This window comes from Macrobrachium rosenbergii, chromosome 54, assembly GCF_040412425.1.
Source record: "Macrobrachium rosenbergii isolate ZJJX-2024 chromosome 54, ASM4041242v1, whole genome shotgun sequence".
NCBI classification, from domain to species: Eukaryota; Metazoa; Arthropoda; class Malacostraca; order Decapoda; family Palaemonidae; genus Macrobrachium; species Macrobrachium rosenbergii.
The window spans coordinates 18,187,300-18,206,519 of NC_089794.1; the positions used below are offsets into that span (position 1 = coordinate 18,187,300).

At 36.4% G+C, this 19,220-nt stretch overlaps 1 protein-coding gene across 2 annotated transcripts in view; it reads left to right on the forward strand.

The window, feature by feature from the left end:
- Nucleotides 1-14,476: 14,476 nt before the first annotated feature.
- The window catches only part of LOC136834806 (protein zer-1 homolog), an 86,787-nt gene continuing 82,043 nt past the window's right edge, over nucleotides 14,477-19,220 (forward strand). The window contains exon 1 of one of the 2 annotated variants that reach the window (XM_067097533.1): nucleotides 14,477-14,554. The gene's annotated coding sequence lies outside the window, so the exon portion shown is untranslated. The remainder of the gene's footprint in view (nucleotides 14,555-19,220) is intronic. The other variant, XM_067097531.1, reaches the window with a different exon arrangement.

Genomic DNA, 19,220 nt, shown 5'->3' on the forward strand with positions numbered 1-19,220 from the left:
ATGACTTTATCTTAGGCATTTTAAAGGTCAACATAAAAAACCATGAAATATTCAGCTGGCTACACAGCAGCATTTAAACTAAAAAAAAAACCTGTAAGCTTGACCTTCGACCTTTAAAGGTTAAACTGAAAAATGATATCCAGTGAAGCCTTGTACCAACAAAAATATGACTTTAACCTAAACACTTCAAAGGTCAAAATGAAAAAGATATATGCCATAAAATATGCAGCTGGCTATGCAGCAGCATTTATACTCAAAAACCTATAAGGTTGACCTTTAACCTTTAAAGGTCAACTGAGATGCAGTCAAGCATTATACCAACAAAAATATGACTTTATCTTAGACATTTCAAAGGTCAAATGAAAAATATATACACTATAAATATGCAGCTAGCTATGCAGCAGCATTTATACTCGAAAACCTATAAGGTTGACCTTTGACCTCTAAAGGTCAGACTGAGATGCAATGAAGCCTTATACCAACAAAAATATGAATTTATCCAAGACATTTAAAAGGTCAACATGAAAAGGATATACACCATAAAATATGCACCTGGCTACACAGCAGCATTTATATTAGAAAACCTATAAGCTTGTATTTTGACTTTTAAAGGTCAAACTTATAAAATGATATGTAGAGAAGCCTTATACCAACAAAAATATGGCTTTATCTTAGACATTTTAAAGATCAACATGAAAAAGTTATATGCAATGGCTACACAGCAGCATTTAAACTCATAAATTTGCAGGATTGACCTTTGACCTTTGACCCCATACTTTCAATTTTGAATGTCAAACTCAATATACTTAATCAACTGAAAATAATGATATACTTTATCAATATGAGAAGATACCACAAATGAATAGACAGCTTTCCCTGATTTCTCAAAAAAAAAAGTCAAACTTCTCGAGAAGGTGGCCTAATGAATGTTTTCACCAAATTACATCAAAATCCGCGCTTCAGTTTTAGAATAAATCTGTTAACAGGCAGATAGCCAACTGAACAGGCAGGCAAGTGAACAAAAGTGTGTAAAAAAAAAAAAGTCCACCCAACTGCAATTGGATGACATCGCCTATTGGGATTAAGAAAAAGGGCGTATGGTTAGCAACCCCATCCCCGTTGACCTGCTAAGAAGCCGGATATACAAACCCCATTACCATTCCTGGATCGGGTCATTAAAATTCCAAATAAACGTATATTGAAAATTATAATTAAAAAAAAAAAACTGTTCAAAGGGTAAGTACATAACTTCTATGAATGTGTAAATTCAAACTTATTTTTGAAGATATGAGGAGATGGAATCCAGTCAAAAAATTCAGTGATTTGAACAGACCTTCTAAGGCGAAAGTGGAATTGGAACTGCAAGGAACTAAGAAATAATCAGATAATAAATAAATGGATCAATATATAAATAAATAAATAAGTTAAAGTATACCTTAGTTTAACCAGACCACTGAGCTGATTAGCAGCTCTCTTAGGGCTTGCCTGAAGGATTAGATTTATTAAATTAGATATATATATATATATATATATATATATATATATATATATATATATATATATATATATATATATATATATATATATATATATATATATATAATACACAGTATATGTATATATATATACATATAATATACAGTATATATATATATATATATATATATATATATATATATATATATGTGTGTGTGTGTGTGTGTGTGTGTGTATAATTGAATCACGAAAATATGGAACGTGATGAATATATAAATAAAGATAAAATCCACGAAGGAAACAGAAACACTGGAGTGCTGCGAGGCCTTTCGACACTAGTCCTTTACTTAGCAGACTGAAGAAATATAAAAGTATGTTTACAAAGAAAACTCATATAAATGACAGATGGGGATTATAAAGGAAACATATGTACCTGGAATCCAACACAATTGAAGAATTAGTAGAACTGCCAAAACAGGATTAAATATTTAAGAGGTTTTTACAAAGGATTAGGATCAACCGTTCAAGAGCAGGGACAGGACAATTAAAAGATTATACAGGTTCGTGACTGACCACCTAAAAATTTTTAGTACAACACAATAATTCTCTTCTTTTTTTTGTAAACAATAATAACTTTTTGCAAGATGAACATTTTTACAAATAAAAAAAATTTATATATTAAACATACGGATATACAGAAAATATATATCAAGTAGCTACCTTGTAATTAAGTCAGTGATTTTATCTTTTAGGTCATTCTTGAACATTTTTCTAATACAGGGATCCAAATAATAGATGCCAGGGCTAAGATTAAAATTACAACTGGAAGTAAGCTGGATAATAGCGGACTCCAATAGATTTCTTGAAGAGAAATCTTTCGATCTGGCAATCACTGAACTTTCAGTGTTTCCTTTATAATCCCCATCTGTCATTTATATGAGTTTTCTTTGTAAACATACTTTTATATTTCTTCACTCTGCTAAGTAAAGGACTAGTGTCGAAAGGCCTCGCAGCACTCCAGTGTTTCTGTTTCCTTCGTGGATTTTATCTTTATATATATATATATATATATATATATATATATATATATATATATATATATATATATATATATATATATATATATATATATATAATGGTTCAGCAGCATCGTCTGCTGAAACTTAACATACGATAGAATCGGAAACTGAAACTGATTGCGTAGACGAATGAAACTAAACAGCGTTTCATGTAACTCTCGCCTGCTTAGTACCAGCCTTATAGGGTACAAAGAAAAACTACTTCCTAACAAAAACAGGATTTATTAAAAAGCTTTCAAATTTAAAAATTGGACTGATAGAAAAATTATATATATATATATATATATATATATATATATATATATATATATATATATATATATATATATATATATATATATATATATTGTGTGTATATATATATATACACATACATACTAGACCATTTTCTATATCTTGAGCGAATACAGTTCTCTCTCTCTCTCTCTCTCTCTCTCTCTCTCTCTCTCTCTCTCTCTCTCTCTCTCTCAAAATTTCTTGTATAACAAGTTTAAAAACACTTTAAAATGAAAATAAACATTAAATTCAAATCATTTTGCAAGATTAGGTTTTTTGATTTCCTTGGTTACGGTTGAATGATAAGATATTAAGAGACGGTCTGTTAGCAACAGACAAGGTCTGTTAGTCTGTTGACGTACCGGGCTTGTGAATACAATAAAGGAATCCATACAATGAAAAGAGAGCAATTTAAACGAACAGAAATCCATCCACGAAGATTGGAGGAATGTTAGTTTAGCACAGTGGTTCTCAACCAGGGGGGTGAATTCCCCCTAGGGGGAATTTCAGAGCTGGGGCGGGGGCGGAATCGTGGCAACAGATTAGCAGGCTCAAACTGGCTCTAGGACCACACAAAACATAGTGTGCATCGGTCCGCACTACTGAGAGGTCACGCTGGCCTTTCTCTATGCTAGCTTGTGTGTTTGTGTTAGTATTTTGTTGCAAATTATTTGCAATGACACCTTTTGAGGCAGACAATTCTGGGAAGGGGTGGGGGGCGGGGTGAATGACATTCTGACATATGATGAAAGGGTGCATAGGCCAAAAAAGGTTGAGAACCACTGGTTTCGCCTAAGCTTGAATGGTATGGAGTATTATGATAGCTTTAAAAGGTCCACAAAATAGAAGATTGTATATCAATATTATAAAAAATAAATCCACCTTATAAGGGATCAAATAAACCTGTGAAAACGCAAAAGGAATCAAATTAATATAATATATAAAATGTGTTTAGAAGACGAATATGTTTTTTAAGGTGCAAAAATCCTAAAAAATATCAGCACCCAAAAACTCTTGATAAATCTCAAATCAGACTGCACAGTACTGTGTTGCTAGGGACAGAGCAGTGGAATGGCAATATATGTGTAGATTGCATTATCTTGACACTGAACTGCGTTTCTTATCAGTCTATATTACTGCAGTAGGGATATTCAATTAATTATTGTAAAATATTGTATGACAAGGAATTTATATAAAAAGGTAAACTGATATATGGCTTTCAGACATTATCTAACGTCGTTTTAGATAATATAACTATAATTTCCTGTTACAAAACTTGAACATACGTTCAGACAAAAGGTGAATAGGTTACCGAAGAGAATGGCTCTGATTTTACAGAATTCAAAAGCGTTGTTGTCATGAAGCTTGAAGCGCGCAAGAGCTTCGAATCCTTGAAGTGAAAGCCTTGAAAACTCCAGCTGCAATATCAAGGCTTCACTGACACCATAAGACACTACCCTACTTACGAACATTCAACTTACAAACATTCCGGGATACAAACAAACGGGATTGCAAATTGAAATTGTGTTCAGAGCGCTCTCCTTTCCCACCCACGCCTGTTCTATAAAATACATTACTGCATGTACAGTGAACTGTGTTTCAGGATGAAAAAACATACAGTGCTTTAATGCTTTAATGACTTTATATTATACTGTACTTAAATAGGAGTGAAGGGTACAGCAACCAGTTTCCAAACAATTCAACGTACATACGGCGGTCCAGAACGTAACCCGTTTGTAAGAAGGGTGGCGTCTGTATGTGGTGGTTTGGCACACATCACAGTTTTCCTGATTATTGCCCAGGTTCTTGTAACAGCGGCCCCGACTAGCGAGCAAGCTAGTTCTTCACTGACCCTTGACCAGTATTTGACTTTCCAATTCATTATAATTTCATCATTTTTGTACTGCGCGTTTCAACAGACAATACGATGTTGAAAGAAATAACGGTACAGAGTAGCACTGTACTCTAAACTATATATTCTGACTACTGAAATATGTGTCAGTTTTAAACTACTACATAATGGTAAACACCTTGCTTTATAAACACTTAAAGGTTTATAAAAAGAAACTGGATTATACCCGGAAATGTTTATAACCTCAGTCTTCTTTGGTTATAGGATATACAGTATATATATGTGTGTGTATATATATATATATATATATATATATATATATATATATATATATATATATATATATATATATGTGTGTGTGTGTGTGTGTGTGTGTGTGTGTGTATATACACACACAAATAATATTTTTTTGTCATGTTATCCAGATGTGCTAAGCTAAATTCCTTGATTTTTTTAATATTCATTTGAATATTTCAATGTTTTAGGACATATGTCCATGTTGCTTTCAACTTCGAATCTTCTTAGTTGTCTTAAATTTCTCAATGTAATCTTTTCTCTCTCTTTGTATCCCTAGAGAGAGAGAGAGAGAGAGAGAGAGAGAGAGAGAGAGAGAGAGAGAGAGGTGAATCATGCAATTCTTTGACTTAGGCGCAGCTTGTCATAATCATTGAATCACAGAATACAAAAAAGGAAAAAAAATTATTAAGACCCAAAAACGATCAGGTGGCTCTGGTGGGCTTCTCATCCTACCCTGTGAGGTAGAATTTTTCCACCACTAAAAAGAAAGGGTATTGTTCCTTCTTTGCTTTTATCAGGGAAAAAATCCTAAATTACCTTTTGAGAATCGCCAGACATAAAAAGTCGGGGCTTCGTATAGGTTAAGCCTGGTGATTAGACTATGCTAGGATTTTTAAGGATTCATCCGACACTTTTATCCTCCTTTAGGTAATCCCCCGCTGTAATCCTTCGCCTATCAGTGATTAGCTTCCGTAATAAGGGTACATTCACTCTTTTTAGGGTAGAGAGATTTAAGCGTAAAGAGAGCAGGCGATATCACCACCAGATGGCTGGTTTAACTTTAGTTTGTACTCTTTCCGACAGAGGGCAGGGTTAGTTATAGTTTGTATGTAAACTTACCAACAGATGGCGGGTTTAACTTTACTTTGCAATCCCAGCGCCAAATACCCTGGTTTTGTTTGGTAAAATTAGTTCAAATCGTTCGTTACCCTGAAAGATTTATTGCGGTTTACTGAATCTCCCTGCTTGATCCTTTGCCAGTAATTTTATCCATATATATATATATATATATATATATATATATATATATATATATATATATATATATATATATATATATATATATATATATATATATGTATATATAGAATATATATATTTTATATATACATCAGTATATATATACATACATATATATATATATATATATATATATATATATATATATATATATATATATATATATATATGGGTATGTGTGTGCAGTACGTACAACGAAAGTTATGAAAGGAACTCCAATGAAAAAATTAAGAAAAATATCTTCAGCAGGCAGAAAAAATAAATAAACTGTAAACTTGAAAAATAATAGTCACACAATAAAAAAAATCAAAGGCGATAAACAACAGCAAAACAAGATTTACGAAATAATCAGTAATGAGAATAAAACGAGGTAAAAAAAAAAAAAACACCGAAATAGACAGAAAACAAAAAAAAAAAAAAAGTCTTATTCAAAATTAAGACAAATCATGAGACAATTTACAATTTATACGAAAAAAGGAAAAGAAGAAGATATAGATGATGAAACAAAAGAACAAAAGAAAAAACAACCCATAGAATACAGAAAAAAACACTAACAAATAAACCAAGTTCATTCAGAGCTGGAGAAAAGAAGAGGTATAAGGAATACACACACAGAAAAAAAGAATAACAAAAATAGATCTTTAAAGGTGTTCTTTGAGCGCAACGCGCTGTTCTTTTGTCTCCGTAGGGAGAGAGACTCTTTTTTGTTATTTCTATTTTTTGTTTAGCCGTCTTTTCTTAGTTCTTGCGCGCGCACACACACGCAAACGTACATAAGCGCGTCCTCCAATCTCGGCGGATCACAAAAGGAACATTAATTACAAAACCGCCTCACGAGATTTGAAAGTTGTTGAAATGCTGTTTTCTGTACAGCCGCTATAGCGTATAATCAAGGCCACCGAAAATAGATCTCTCTTTCGGCGGTCTCGGTATAATGTTGTATGAGCAGCCGCGGCCCATCAAACTTTAACCACGGCCAGGTGGTGGCATGGCCTATATCGTTGCCAGATGCACGATTATGGCTAACTTTAACCTTAAATAAAATAAAAACTACTGAGGCTAGAGGGCTGCAATTTGGTATGTTTGATGATTGGAGGGTGGATGATCAACATACCAATTTGCAGCCCTCTAGCCTCAGTAGTTTTTAAGATCTGAGGGCGGACTGAAAAAGTGCGGACAGAAAAGTGCGGACGGACAGACAAAAAAGTTAAGTATACCTTAGTTTAACCAGACCACTGAGCTGATTAACAGCTCTCCTAGGGCTGGCCCGAAGGATTAGACTTATTTTACGTGGCTAAGAACCAATTGGTTACTTAGCAACGGGACCTACAGCTTATTGTGGAATCCGAACCACATTATAGCGAGAAATGAATTTCTATCACCAGAAATAAATTCCTCTAACTCTTCATCAGCCGGCCTGGGAAGTGAACTCCGGCCCATCGAGTGACAGTCCGCAGCTCTACCGACTCTTCCAACGAAGAGCTAACGGACACGGACTGACAAAGCCGCCACAATAGTTTTCTCTTAAAGAAAACTAAAAATAGTTTTATTCATCGTTTTATTGAGAGTTATTTTACGCGAGGATGCAGCCCTTTGTTTAACATTATTTCATTTTAGATGAAAATAGCTTTATTATTTTTTTAGTGACTGTTATTCTACTTGAGGAAGCGGTCCTTTGTTTAACATTATTTTATTTTACTTTAAAATGGTTTTATTTCTTATTTTCTTGGAGTTATTTTACGTCGTGCAATAGTTCTCTGTTTAGTATTCGTTTATTTTATATGAAAATGGTTTTATTTCTAGTTTCATTATGAGTTATTTCACGCGGGGAAACAGTTCTTTGTATAGCATAATTTTATTTTACATTAAAATAGTTTTGTTTCTCGTTTCATTGGGCGTTATTTTTACGTGAGGAAACAATCCTTTATTGATCATTATTATATTTTATATTCAAATGGTTTTATTTCTAGTTTTATTGGGCCTTATTTTACTCAAGGAAACAATCCTTTGTTTAATATAATTTAGTTTAGACGAAAAAGTTTTATTTCTCATTTTATTAAGAGTTATTTTACACGTGAGACATAGTCCTTAGATTAATATCGTCTTGTTTTATATATAAAAGTAGTTTTATATCTTGTTTTATTGGACGTTGTTTTACGTAAGGAAATAGTCCTTTGCTTAATAGTATTTTGTTTTAGATGAAAAATAGTTTTACTTTTTGTTTTATTAATACTTATTCAAAATGACAAAATATTAATGTAGCTTCATATCTAATTTTATTGGGCGTTATTTTACGTGAGGGATTAGTCCTTTGTTTATTACTATTTTATTTTAGATGAAAAATAATTTTATTTTTTTGTTCTATTAATACTTATTCAATGTGACAAAATAGTACTTCTACTTAAAATTATTTTATTGTAATTATGAAATGTAGGTGACAAAATTCGCCTAGTTTGAGTGGTTATATAAATAAATAGCTTAATATATATATATATATATATATATATATATATATATATATATATATATATATATATATATATATATAATGTATATATATAGGTATATATACGTATATATTTTATATCATTTACATATATATATATATATATATATATATATATATATATATATATATATATATATATATATATATATATATATATATATATATATATATATATATATATATATATATATATATATATATATATATATGTATATATATATATATATATATATATATATATATATATATATACATATATATCTACACACACCATCACAGTCCTTAAACTTCCTCCATATATATAACTAGAGCGAGAGACTGTGCAAACACAACCCGGGCTTAAGCCGAGACTCGTGGCCGGACCAATCAGGGCCCCAGACACACACACGCACCTCAGCTCGCCCGCAACGGCTGTTGACTCAAGCTCTCAGCGTTCCAATATTTTTTCTGAAAACAACTGGCGTACTCTCGAGGCTGAATGAAATGAAATAAAAGAAAAAGGTCAAGACTCAAGACAAAGTCGCGCTTACGGTTCAAGACAATTATTGAGGACTGTGTAGGTGTTCGCTGTGTGTTTTATTTGTTTTTTTTTTTTTTTGGTACTGAGGGATAATTTAAGGTTATGAATATTTTTTTTTCTTTTTTGAAGAACGTTTTGGTTCGAGGAGAAATTACGTCGTTAGATTTCAATACTAAAGTCTTTAGATAATTATAGTGTTATGTTGAGAATTGAGAAATGAGGAATGAGAATAAATAGGAAGAATCTTACGCCAAATTACACCAATAATGAGAATTGATAAATGAGGACAGTTATGTGAATGAGAATAAATGGGAAGAATGGGAAGAATCTTACACCAAGTTACACCAGCAATGGGAATTGAGGAATGAGGGAAATCGTGTGGGTGAGAATAAATGGGAAGAATCTTACACCAAATCACACCAGCAATGAGAACTGAGAAATGAGGAAAAATTATGCGATTGAGAATAAATGGGAAGAACTTTACACAAAATTACACCAATATTGAGAATTGAAAAATGAGGACAGTTATGTGAATGAGAATAAATGGGAAGAATCTTACGCCAAAATACACCAATGATGAGAATTGTGAAATGATTAAAAATTACATGAATGAGAATAAATGAGAAAAAATTCACACCGAATTACACCAATAATGAGAACTGAGAAATGAGGAAAATCATATGAATGAGAATAAGTGAGAAGAAACTGACACCACTGTTGAGTGCTGTAGAAAAATGAACATCATATTGAGAATGATGGAAAAAAGTAACGACAATAATAAAAATGTGAGAAAAAATACTACACCATTGATGAGAATGGGGTTCTAAAGCATCACCAGCGATGAGACTAAGGTTCTGAACCATCACCAGTGATGGGAATAAGGTTCTGAACCATCACCAGTGATGAGAATAAGGTTCTGAACCATCACCAGCGGTGAGAATAAGGTTCTGAACCATCACCAGTGATGAGAATGAGGTTCTGAACCATCACCAGTGATGGGAATAAGGTTCTGAACCATCACCAGTGATGAGAATAAGGTTCTGAACCATCACCAGTGGTGAGAATAAGGTTCTGAACCATCACCAGGGATGAGAATAAGGTTCTGAACCGTCACTAGTGATGAGAATAAGGTTCTGAACCATCACCAGTGGTGAGAATAAGGTTCTGAACCATCACCAGTGATGAGAATAAGGTTCTGAACCATCACCAGTGATGAGAATAAGGTTCTGAACCATCACCAGTGATGAGAATAAGGTTCCGAACCATCACCAGTGGTGAGAATAAGGTTCTGAACCATCACCAGTGATGAGAATAAGGTTCTGAACCATCACCAGTGGTGAGAATAAGGTTCTGAACCATCACCAGTGGTGAGAATAAGGTTCTGAACCATCACCAGTGATGAGAATAAGGTTCTGAACCGTCACTAGTGATGAGAATAAGTAGGAAACGTGATGAGAGTGAAGAAACAAAAAAAAATTAACACATATAATAAAACAATAAAAAACTACTTGAAATGCCACAATGTCATTAGTAGGAGAGATGATGGGGTGGCCGGGGGAGGGGAAGGAGAAGGGGAGGGGGCGTAATCAGGATTTATTTGAGAACTGTAATTAATTAGTTAACCGTCAGGTCCTCTATTATTTGTCTAACTTGAAATGTCAGAGAACAATTTGTTTTCCTTTTAATTCCATTTCAGCTTCGCGGCTTCTGCCAATGATGGATTGACCTTAAGGTTCGAGTACTGAATCTAATCTTAATTTTCATCTAGCCGGCTTTGTCTGTCCGTCCGCACTTTTTTCTGTCCGCACTTTTTCTGTCCGCACTCTTTCTGTCCGCCCTCAGATCTTAAAAACTCCTGAGGCCAGAGGCCTGTAAATTGGTATGTTGATCATCTACCCTCCAATCATCAAACATTCCAAATTGCAGCCCTCTAGCCTCAGTAGTTTTGATTCTATTTAAGGTTAAAGTTAGCCATAATCGTGCTTCTAGCAACGATATAGGACAAGCCGACTACGGTCAGCTGAGAATTTCGTGGGCCGTGTCTCATACAGCATTATACCGAAACCACCAAAAGATAGTTCTATTTTCGGTGGCCTTGATTGTATACTGTACAGACAACTCGATTGTGCACTTGTTTTTTAATTTTCCAGAATATCACCTGACCTATAAACCAGTCGAACGACACTTTCAGCGTACTATAAGCCGATCGACCTGAGCTCCAATCAACCTGCGAAGCAATCGGCCCACACCCACTGAAACACCAGTTGATGTTTGTACAAATTGGCCCACCCATGAATTGGCATATAAAGCAATCGACCCACCTATGAACTGGTATACAAAGCAATCAACCCACCCATGAATTGGCATATAAAGCAATCGACCCACCCATGAATTGGAATATAAAGCAATCGACCCACCCTTGAATCGGCATATAAAGCAATCAACCCACCCATGAATTGGCATATAAAGCAATCGACCCTCCCATGAATTGGCATATAAAGCAATCGACCCTCCCATGAACTGGCATATGAAACAATCAAACACACCCTTGAATTGGCATACAAAGCAATCGACCCACCCTTGAATTGGCATATAAGGCAATCGACCCTCCCATGAACTGGCATATAAAGCAATTGACCTCCCATGAATTGTCATATATGGCAATCATTTCACCAATGAATTGGCATATAAAGCAATTAATTCACCCAAGAATTGGCATTTAAAACAATCGGCCTACCAGAGAATAGTCATATAAAGCAATTGACCCACCCATGAACTGGCATATAAAGCAATCGACCCTCCCATGAATTGACATATAAAGCAATTGACCCACCCATGAATTGGCATACAAAGCAATCGACCCACCCATGAATTGGAATATAAAGCAATCGACCCTCCTATGAACTGGCGTATAAAGCAATCAACCCACCCATGAACTGGCATATAAAGCAATCGACCCACCCATGAATTGGCATGTAAAGCTATCGACCCTCCCATGAATTGGCATATAAAGCAATCGAACCACCCATGAATTGGAATATAAAGCAATCGACCCACCCACGAATTGGCATATAAAGCAATCGACCCACCCATGAATTGGCATATAAAGCAATCGACCCATTCACGAATTGGCATATAAAGCAATCAACCTACCAATGAATTGTCATATAAAGCAATCGACCATCCCATGAATTGGCATATAAAACAATTGACCAATCCATGAATTGACATATAAAGCAATCGACCCTCCCATGAACTGGAATATAAAGCAATTGACCCACCGACGAATTGGCATATAAAGCAATCGACCTACCAATGAAGTGTCATATAAAGCAGTCGACCTACCAGTGAACTGGCATATAAAACAATCGACCAACCCATGAACTGACATATAAAGCAATCGACCCACCCATGAGTTGGTATATAAAGCAATCGACCCACCCATGAAACCTGTCGACCGGCTCATGAATAATGACCTGCCTTGGAAATCGACCCGATTAGCTCGCAAATCGACCAGTATGCAAGGTGGTCAAGGAGCCTGAGTCCGGCATATTTCGTTAACCAGGTGTGTGTGTACAGAATTCCGGGAACGTGAACTCCTGAATCTATTATTCAGAAAGTGATTCCCGCGGGAATCTGAGTGTGTAAACAGGAACGTTTAGGAACCCGCTCTGTCATTTCTCTAATTTGGAGGAGGTGGAACCAACCGCTTGTGACGTGTGTGTGTGAGTGTGTGTGTGTGTTCTTCATACCAGGTGGTCACTGACTGTGTAGGAAAGTAGATAAGGAGGGGATTGGGTAAAGAGGCACGTTGTTTTGGGGGGGTGTGGGGGGACTGGGTTACAAGTAGCGGATTGGGCTACTTTTGAAGGCCCTGCCCTATGAAATTTTAGATTTCGCTACTTGCGGCTTTTTTGGAATACTAAAAAAAAAAAAATGCTACGCTAATTTGGTCTACAAATAAGAAGAAACTACGATATATGGTTCTTTGTACGTTCATAATGCATTAGTATTACCTATAAAAGGCAAAGTTAGCTATTCCTGGTTCATTAATCGTATAATATTTTTGAAAATCGTGCAGTACCACATCAAACATTAATCCCTGCCTAGTTCGACCTCTGGGTTAGGGATATAATTCAAACTAAACCCGTGATGAAACTTCTAAATTTGACATACATTTTTCTGCATATGTTGCTTGTCATTCTTCTGTTCAGCCCATTGATCACTTAGGTGAACTTCTGAAAGCAGAAATGCCAACTACTTCTACAACGAGTTCCTTTAATTTATAGTAACACAGAACGAAGTTTTATCACCAGCTCTGTTTAGTGAACAAGTCAATGTGAAAAAGGTGACATTCTCTCTCATTATAGAAGAATCGACAGACATTGCATGTGAAAAACATATGTGTATCTGTGTTAGATAAGGCCTATTATAGTACTAGAGGCAACAAGATTTCATCTGAATTGCTAGGACTAGTTTCAGCTACAGGTACTACCTCTGAAGCCTTGTATCAACACGTCAAAAAAGAGTACTTTGACAGTATTGACGTTGATTTGCAGAAAAAAAAGTAAAGTTATAAATCAAGAGAGCATTCAAAATGTTCAACAGCGACGCCCTACTTTTTTAATGACAGTTTGCAAGGAGCTTCTCTGTCGCATTCTAGCAATGCTGAAACCTTGAACAAGGCAAAGAATCTTTCTCCGGGCGTGTGCCTCAGCCACACACAGCCACCATTTTCGGAACTTCCATTAATTCTAGCTGAACAGGCTAAACTCAGCGAAACTGAAAACCAGTGGCGTTTACTATTGACCATTGATTGGGCCAGTATTTGTGAAGGGCAAATTCCATCTTCTGGATCAGCCTTTTGGATTAAAACTATAACTGTCGATAATGCTATAGGAGAGCCCACTGCCTTGTAAATATACAGCCTACCAATTAGTAATGCCGTGTGTTAAGCGAGTTTTTTTTTTCAAGAGCCGCGTGTATTAAAACTAAGAAGTCGAATGTGACTAGAATTATTGTCCTCAATTTTAAGAATTAAAACAAATTTTGAGGAAAATTGGCCTTGTTGTTCATCATTAGAATCATTGTCGTCCATGTTAATATATGTATCCTCAATGTACAAAAATGAGTATATGAACGTTGAAGAAGAACACCCTCTTGATGGTTTTCAGCTATAAAAATGGAGATGAATTGCACACTTCACAACCATATTAAAGGTTCATTGAATCATGCATCAATACTGGCAAGTTACCCAAGTATCACATTCCCTATTCAATGAATGGAATGATACCATCATATGATATAACCATGCAAAAGGGTGTAAGCTAGAATGCATCGTGATGAAAGTATTTCAGTTGTAAACAAAAAGATTGAGCTACATTTATCGTTAATTCGCTACTTTTAGTCCTGTTCGCTACTTGCAGCAATTCAGATTTAGCACAACCCTGTTGCACTTCAACCGTCTTAGGGTGAAGACTGATCGCCGAGCGCTCCAGACGATGGCATGGCGCACTCTCAACAGGGTAAGTTATTTTGAACCGAGTTCATTGGAACTGAAAAAGATCACCCAAGTCTGTGGAAGGTAAAAAGACCTGGAATACAGTGATTGGAAACTGGAATGAGTAAGACGGGAGCAGCATTCGAATTCTTGTGGAGGGGCGCAAGAGATACGGTGGCGAGGCAGACAGACTCGGTTTGAACAGCTTTTTTGGGAAGGGTCATAAAGAGGCGATGGATGATGTTAATGAAATCTGGTTCTGGACCAGAAGATTTATGACTTCCCCCTTTATAATATTGTGATTTGATGGTGTAGTCGGTTCTATTTCATCTGCCCAGCTACGGCCGGTGAGATGTGGCAATGAGCACGTGATTGGCTGACAGCGAACGTTTCTATGTCGTTGGCTTGTGATAAATATCAAACTTTTTCTTGAAAAATATATTTGAAAGTTTATATATACAAAGAACCCGCGCCCCTTCTTATATATATATATATATTATAAAAATACCGATTTGTATCGATAATGCACCAACACAAGCACACGAGAGACTAGCTTATAAAAATACTCAGATCAAACACTTAGACCTATACTCACAAACTGTTCAAATCAAAAGATTTTCTTATCATTCAAACTTTATTTTATGTACAATTTCATTGCATGAGTATAAAAACAACTTTATTATGATACCAAAATAATATCGACGTCCGTAAACTGAAAAATAACCTTCGATATTGTTTACCGCTAGAACATGAAGCATGGACCAGCGAAGCTAGGCCTATGCTACTGATTCGCCAGACATTGTGTTTTACTAGCCTCTTTTTGATACACACTCATTCAGTTTTAGTCAAAATGGCTTTTGTATTGTAACCTTTTTTTTTATTCATTCTGTCTAAGTATCCTTCCAGTGCCCAACACCAACAACAAAATAGGTAGGTCTAGGCTAATTTCAAGACAACAATATTTTAAGCTCTTTCGAATATTACCCTGCTTATGTAATTTACATGCAGGAAATTATTAAAATACCTTTTATTCGCACTCACGTAGCCAAATGTCTACCTGCAATAAGGTACGTTGACTTACGTAGGCTGTTTGATACGAGCTCGTCTTTCGCGTGTTTGTATTGTTATATTATCGATATAAATCGGCATGTATATGATCCATGTGAGAAGATGTGAAGGCTATTTGTACATATAAGTATTCAGGTGTATTACTGAAGAACTAGTCTGGATCATTTATCACAGTAAGCCTAGACTATAGCATTATGATCTGCTTCTGTTCATCAGGTATCAAGAAATGACTGAACCCTCAATGGCTTGGCCTGTAAACTTGGCCTAGTTTACTGGATTAAGTTCAGTACAGCTTAAACACTTCTGTACATTCCATTAATACAACACCTTTATGGCCTTTTGTTCTGGGACTGGCCTTTTGTTATATTACAAGTGTGGAAAGTGAAGTGAAAGATTCCTTTAAGCGAGGCAATTAAAGAATCTTCAAAGAGGAATATGCAAAGGTACGGGGAGTATGATAAGAAACTAATGGAGGTAACCTCGACACTGGAGATTTAGTAGAGGTAATGAAGGAATCTCCATTACCAGAAAAGTATCGTAATTAAATGAGTGCTGGGAAGGTCCCTTTGAAGTAGTAGGTAATGTAGTTTTTGAATTAATTGATCCTGTTAACCCTACTAATGTATCTGAGAAACATGCCAGGAAGTTAAAAAGATTTATTCACAGGAAAGGATCGTTCACAGAAACAGGAGTTTGGTCTGATTCCTCAAGTGATGCAGAGGAGAACGCTCATTCTGGACATGCCTATAATTTGAGAGGAAAAATTGAATTGATCGCAGTTCCAGGTGTAGCGGGCCTCATAGTGGGGTAGTGCCGTCAGTGCACCTCACACGGTACACTGTAGGCATTATTTAAGGTTCATTGCAGCCCCCCTTTTGGTTCCTAGGGGCAACCCCTTTCATTCCTTTTACTGTACTTCCATTTATATTCTCTTTCTTCCATCATGCTATCCACCCCTTTTTAACCAGTGTTGTTTCATAGTGCAACTGCGAGGTTTTCCTCCTGTTACACCTTACTCTAAATTTTCCTTTCGGGGCTGAATGACCTCGTAGGTCCCAGCGCTTGGCCTTCTCCCTATAATTGTAAAGGTGTAGTGGTCAAGGGATAGTTTATTCAGGTATGTCAAAGTTGTGTGAAGGAGTATTGAAGTTCCCACTGAGGTAACTGTAGACCCATTGCTGCAACACATAGTCTAGGCCAAGGTTAATTGCAGGGGAAGCTTTGTTGCTTAGGGAGCATGAACATTCAAACTGATGAATGCCTCCAGTGCTGTTTTTGCTCTACAACATCACCTCTTGTGAACAGGTTTAGATGATGTAACGCATAGGTTTTGTTAGGCTCAAATTAATTTGATCTTCGAAGCTAAACCTCTTGAATGTTCATCCAGTACAGTCCTTATATAGGGATTGTGCCGTCAATGTGCCCGATGTGGTGCACTGTAGGCATTACTTAGGGTCTTTGTAGCGTCCTTTCGGCACCTAGCTAGCTTCTTTCATTCCTTTTACTGTACCTCCGTTCGCATTATCTTTCTTCTACCTGACTTTCCACCCTCTCCTAACAATTGCTTCATAGCGCAGCTGCGAGGTTTTCCTCCTGTTGCACCTTTCAGACCTTACTGTCAGTTTCCGTTCCAGCGCTGAATGACCTCTTAGGTCCCAGCGCTTGGCCTTTGGCCTAAATCCTATATTCTATTCTCTGTTCATCTTCTAATAAATGAGAGGATGGTAGGACCCTTATACTGCACAATGTTATTGTTTATGTTAATCTTATCATTCATAAGGAACACGTTTCACAAAACAGGGTGACCACATACGGAAAAGAAAACAAAATATAGTCAAGGGAAGTGAAATAGACTTGAAAAGACAAGAAAACATCAAATACGAAATAAAGATTAACAGCGAATGATTATGTACATAACACGAAATCGGAAAACTGCATACCAACGTGAACATCCCCTGATATGACTTCCAGAAAAAAATATTAATGAAATAACATCATTACACCCTCTCTTAGCGCCCATAACGCAACCCTTTCCCACTACGTGGGGGGCGGGGGTGGGGGAGTGGCGTCAGTGCACCTCGCGTGGTGCACTGTAGACATTACCAAAGGTTTTTTTTGCAGTGTCTCTTCGGCCCCTAGCTGCACCCACTCTGATAACCTTATACTTTACCTCTGTTCCCACTTCCTTTCTTCCATTTTGCTGTCCAACTACTCCAACTCCCTCGTTTCACCTTAGGCAATGGATGGCTGAAAGTGCCCTAGCACTTGGCCTTATAGGCAGACTTTCATAAATCAATCCTATCAATCAACCAGGAAGAATGAAATAGTGCCTGGGTTCCCACACGATAAAGGATGGAAGAAGTACTCGGGGCGTCGCTTGTCAGCAAACTGCTGCTGTGTGTGTGTGTGTGTGTGTGTGTGTGTGTGAAAATTCCTACTCAAGTCAAATTTAATAGACCCGTCTTGGAGCCTGGATTGGAGGGGAGGAGGGAGAGACTGGTGTGTGAGGAGGGGAGGGGAAGGAGGAGTGGTGGGTGTGGGGAGGGGTGTTGTATGTGTGTGAAAGTTCATACTCGAGTCAAGCTTAGTAGACCGGTGTTGGTGCCTGGATTAGGGGGGAGGTGAGGGCGGGTGTAGGGTGACTTGGGGGAGGGTGGTGGGGGGAGACCCGCAATCCCCGTTAATGTTGGCAGAATAATTGACGTGAATGAGATAATGGTATATAATCTTAAAAGAATGGCCCCTGCGTGGGAGGCGGCAGCGGAGGACAATGGAATCCAATAGGACATCTAAATCGCTCCTTCTTGGGAAGTCCCCGGAGGGACGCAGGGCCATACTTATCTCGGTTCTACCTCGTTGGCAAATACCTTCATTTCTCAGCCGTTCCGGAGCTTAAGTAAACAGAGGAAATACAAGATAATGCTCTGTTCCTTGGAAATAGATCTTGGCCCTTGGCGGCGTATACCGGGATATGTAGTCTTACAAAATGTACGTATTAATATTTTGATATATATAAACTTGCCTTAAATGGAAGGCTTCTGGAATTTACGTAATTATTTTGGAATGATGTTGATAGTCCCATGCCCTTGTCAATCCAAGCAGCGACGCACTTCAATTGACCAACCGCCAGGTGTATAATTGGTGGTTTTGGTAATCGGAAGTCAATGGGTTTTCATAGAGTATATGTTCATATCGTTCTGTCCTGTCCAAGATTCAAAACTTGGCTTTTCGTGAGTGAGACGAGGATAGTAATACTATTATTGTATAATATGATTATATATATATATATATATATATATATATATATATATATATGTGTGTGTGTGTGTATATATATATATACATGTGTGCGTATGTATATGTATTATATATATTATACAGTATATATATATACATATATTTGTATATTATATATACAAATACATACATATATATATGTGTGTGTGTGTGTGCGTTAGTGCATAAAAATAGCCGTTTCCCCAAACAGAGGCTATATTCCCAACTGGACGGTTCATTGCAAAATTTATCCATTAACCGTTCATTAAAGTATACACATACTTGTATGTACCCACATCCACATAAGTATGCACATAAGCATGTACAGTACACACACATACTGATTC